This window comes from Zalophus californianus, chromosome X (genome assembly GCF_009762305.2).
Source record: "Zalophus californianus isolate mZalCal1 chromosome X, mZalCal1.pri.v2, whole genome shotgun sequence".
NCBI lineage: Eukaryota > Metazoa > Chordata > Mammalia > Carnivora > Otariidae > Zalophus > Zalophus californianus.
Window position 1 is genome coordinate 58,160,127 of NC_045612.1, and position 5,104 is coordinate 58,165,230.

General features: G+C 37.0%; 1 non-coding gene across 1 annotated transcript; it reads right to left on the reverse strand.

The window, feature by feature from the left end:
- Positions 1–3,693: 3,693 nt before the first annotated feature.
- On the reverse strand, positions 3,694–3,801 carry LOC113931626. The gene has a single exon (XR_003522789.1). It is a non-coding gene; the product is annotated as a U6 spliceosomal RNA (small nuclear RNA).
- Between the last annotated feature and the right edge of the window lie 1,303 nt (positions 3,802–5,104).

Sequence of the window (5,104 nt, forward strand, 5' to 3'; positions counted from 1 at the left end):
AAAGCACATATTGGACAATTTTAGTTGTTCAATTTCTGTAGAATTTTTTAACCAACAACTTTAGAGTAGAAATGCTATGATAACCATCTATAACCTCACTGAGGCAGAGTTTTCTTATTTGACTTCCATTAAAAGAAAGTAACATATTTCATATTTAGAATCTTCTAGTCTAATAATGTAGGTTGATGAGAAAAAGGTTTATAGGTGCAGTTTTCACTATCACAGAGCAGTGCAGAGTATGTTACACCATCAGGTAAATGAATACCTAGTCAAATATTTCAACAAAATTAAATGAGTCCCATCTTAAGTGGGCCATCTTGCCCATGAAAATTGGGCCCTGAGAGGTAAACTGGATCAATCAGGCCCAGGTTGTTTGCTAAAGAGTCTAGATTATATCCTGGAAATGAGAGATCGCATCCTTTTTCACCTAATGCAAGAGATATGGCCCTGTTCAATTCTTAAAAGATTCTGGGAAGTGAGCAAAAGATTGAAATTTGAGTTAAGTGGCACTATTCAAGGTTAACTGGTGTGTCAAAAGTAGCATATAAAGATCATATTTTCCAAAGGCTCTAAATAATCTGATATAATGTGGCAATAGAATGCAATCAAAAGTGCCAGTATATCTTTGAAAGTGCATAATCTTGGTATGCAACTCAAACTATTTATTCTGCCTGATTTAATTATGCAGCCTGATTGGCAACACTCAGTGCAAGCAATCCATTCTAATGCCTTCTGAAGAGATTACCTGAGTCCAGGTACATAAACGTTGCCAGAACAGTGATAAATGGCTAGATCACCTTCTTCTGACATGAATAGCAACACTGATTCAATAGTATGAAGTGTGGTTTAGCAGAAGAAAGAGTGAGTGTTAATGATATGCTGTAAATGTGTGCTGGAAAAAAATGCTGAAGACAGGTGCAAACAATTTTCTGTGTGGAAAATCAAATATAGCTGTAATGATATGTGATAGAAGAGCAGATGTTTCCCAAAAGAAGTATCACTTCCATCACTAATACTTTTCTTATTTTTTTAAGCCACTTTAATTGACCTACAGAAACTCTGCTTCGTTTGGGGTTTAATAAAAACAGAGTTAATTAAAGTGTAACACAAAATGACATTTTATTTTATTTCTGTACATGATTTGCTAGCAGAAGGAAAACTGGCTCATTCTTCAATTATGTCCAAATGTTAATGTCATTATATTCTTGCTTGATAAGGCTGTGAGCTTTCCTGTTTATGACCAAGTGTTAAAAAAAGTCATATTATTTTTTACTAAAATAGTTCTGACTATGAAATACATTATTTTAAGTTCTTTCAAAAATATTCATTTTATGCCTATTTGAAATTGGCATTCTTATAAGAATGTATGCCATTGAGTCTTATGTATTTTTCTATTATTAAATGAGATAAGAAATCTATGCTCATAGGTATAAACGTCCTCATTTATAGTTCTTTGTGTCTAGAGAAGGGAGAGAAAACTAAGGAAAATGGAAGGAAGCACATGGGTGTATAAATATATAACTGCAAAGGGTTAGGAGTGGTGGATAAAGGATGCTGGTACTGTAATCCACAAGTTACTATTGAGGGGGGCTTTGTTTTTCTTTTTCTTTCATTATGGTCAGTTAGCCACTGTATAGTACACCATTAGTTTTTGATGTAGTGTTCAATGATTCATTAGTTGCATATAACACCCAGTGCTCATCACAAAACGTGCCCTCCTTAGTACCCATCACTCTGTTACCTCATCCCTCACCTTCTCCTCTCTGAAACCTTGTTTCCCGGGGTCCATAGTCTCTCATGGTTCATCTCCCTCTCTGATTCCCCCCCTTCATATTTCCCTCCCTTTCCCTATGGTCCTCCATGCTATTGCTTATGTTCCACATATGAGTGAAACCATATGATAATTGTCTTTCTATGTTTGACTTACTTCACTTAGCATAGTTTCCTCCAGTTCCATACATGTTGATGCAAATCGTGGGTAGTCATCCTTTCTGATGGCTGAATAATATTCCATTGTATATATGTACCACACCTTCTTTATCCAGTCATCTGTTGAAGGGCATCTTGGCTCCTTCCACAGTTTGGCTATTGCAGACATTGCTGTTATGAACATTGAGGTGCATGTGCCCCTTCTTTCACTACATCTGTATCTTTGGGGTAAATACCTAGTAGTGCAATTTCTGGGTCATAGGGTAGCTCTATTTTTAACATCTTGAGGAACCTCCATACTGTTTTTCAGAGTGGCTGTACCAGCTTACATTCCCACCGACAGTGTCAGAGGGTTCCCCTTTCTTTACATCCTGGCCAACATTTGTTGTTTCCTGCCTTGTTAATTTTTGCCATTCTAACTTGGTGTAAGGTGGTATCTCATTGTGGTTTTGATTTGTATTTCCCTGATAGCTAGTGATTTATGGATGGATTGGGAAAGCTTTCCCAGGTTACTGGTACTAAGGATGAGTCATGCCCTTTTTAAGAGGAGGTATTGCAGAAAGAAAGAAATTGCAACTTGGTTCTTTTTACTCTTCCAAAGTTAGGATACTGTGAGCAGAACAGTGTGGAATAGTCTAAGGAACTCAGAATACATATGAAGGTGTGCCAGAATCCAGAAAGATATCCTTGAATTTTGAAACACGTGGGAAAAACTAAAACATTAGGAAAAGTGAGAGAGGTTGGAGCACTAAAGACAGCATAGGATGGTGGGGAAGATGAAACAAGTGTATTCCTTAGCTTTTTAGTTATTTAGGGTAAAATAAGAATTCAAAAGAGTAGAGTTTAGGCAAAATTGGAGAATTTAAATCCTTTGTAATTCATCTATGGACATTACATGTTAGATCTTACTTTTTATAAAAATATATTGTGATAAATTCATGTTAAGATCTAAGAAAGAGATTCAATATGTCTTTTTAATATGGAAGCTATACTCAGAACTACTGACAAAGAGGGAGTGTGTGTGTGTGAGAAAGAGAGAGAGAGAGACCAGGAGCGGGGGACTAATGGTGTGAGTGGAGCAGATGGAAATATTACTCAAAGGCAAAGTACACTATGACAATTTCAGTTTCAAGCGAAGGATAACCCAACTCAAACTAGTTTAAATAAGAGAGAAACCTATTGGAAAGTCCAGAGCTTCAAGCACATTTGTTTCCAGCCACTCAAAGGATAGTTCTCACTTTTCCTCCTTGACTCCGATTTTCTCCGTGTGCTTTATCTTTTGGAAAATTCCCTCCCATTGTATTAACAAATATAGATTTACACCATCTTTATATCTTTTAATTACAGAGCTAGAATTTCTTACTCAAGTTCCAGCAAGAGTTCTAGCAATTTCCCCCACAGAGTGGCTTAGATCACTTGCCCATTCCTGAACTAATCATTTTGGACAAGAAAATGGGATATTCTTATTGAAAATGCTTATTATCTTAAAACTTCTCCAGTCAGTCAGAGAAGTCAACCTAACAAGAAAAATGTTCTATTAGTAGAGAAAGAATGAGGTGGAAGAAAATCATGTTAAGCAGACAAAACCGTAGCTAACACAATAGACTACCAGCAATATGTCCAAACTGATGATGTGAGAAGGGCACGTATAATATAAGTATAGCAAAAACCAAGTAAAATACTTCAATCTCAATTATCTGGATGTTCCATATAAAAGTATAAGTGGAACACATGCCCATTTTTTTTCAGGTCATAGCCTTCATTTTTTTAATGGAATGCTTCACAATTTTGTGTGTTATCCTGGTGCAGAGGCTATGCTAATCTTCTCTGTATAATTCCGATTTTAGTATTTTTGTTGCCAAACTAGCACAACAGCTTTCATTCTTAGTATTTCTCCAGTACAGTCTTTGGACCAATTGCACCAGAATTATTGGAGAACCTTCTTTAAAATAGTTTCCTGGGTTCTACCCTAAATCTGTTGAATCAGAATCTACAAATAAATTCCTCTTGGCCAGAAATCTACAGTTTTAACAGGTACCCTGGGTGAATTTTATGCATCCTAAAGCTCCAGAGCCATGCCTTTATGTTATTTAGACACACTGAATTGTAATACTGAGAGAAGCTATTGTGTTTGGCTTTGTGATATAGGATGTAAACCAAGTAAGCCCATTTTTATCTTACTTATTTTTTTATCTTAATTTTTTAAAGATATTATTTGTTTATTTGACAGAGAGAAACACAGTGAGAGAGGGAACACAAGCAGGGGAGTGGGAGAGGGAGAAGCAGGCTTCCCTCGGAGCAGGGAGCCTGATGCAGGGCTTGATCCCAGGACCCTAGGATCATGACCTGAGCTGAAGGCAGATGCTTAACGACTGAGTCACCCAGGCACCCCACGTAAGCCCATTTTTAGTGTTCAACAAATATTTGATGCATTGAATAATTGTTTCTTATTAGTTCAGAATAGTTAAATAGAAACCCTAAGAACTAATGAGAATTCAAAATCATAGGTAATATTTTTAATGTGGGGACTTCTGACTATGGTGTAGTAATGAGGGCAGCAAAAATTCTCTGCTCTCAAACAACTCTAAAACTTTACAGTATTGTTTTTTTAAAAAAGTCACCATTTCAAGGATCTGGAACAGAACAAAAGCAACCAACAAATCGAGAAACATTTATTCATGTAAAACTGAATTTCAGGAATGAACAATGAAAGTCTGTGGCATTCTTGTCTGGGACTTCTCCCATCCCATCACCATATCAGTGTAAGGTATTTCTATTACAGTGGACCTGGCAGTGGAAATCAGCAGCATCACTGGTAGAAGGGGCTGACTTGATTTGGAGTAGAGAATGAAAAACCTATGTCAAATGGCACTGTCAATAAAAGCAGCTACCTCAGTAGAAGATGAGCAGGAAAAGCTAGCAGCAATGGTAATCTCAGGGTGAAGCCCTGGTCGGAGTCAGTGGCAGACTGAACAACCAGCTGAAACTTAAGTGAAAAATTTTGGATATGAGAGACCTCTGGTGGAGCTCTCCTAGCCTGTCCAGGAGGTTACAATACAAAGGGAGACCTGAAAGGATTTGGTGGAAATTAATGTCTGGGCAGTACTTGAAAATGACCTGAATTTGTACATATACATAAAATCACACACAAATCCAACAGCAGTGGGTGGATGCC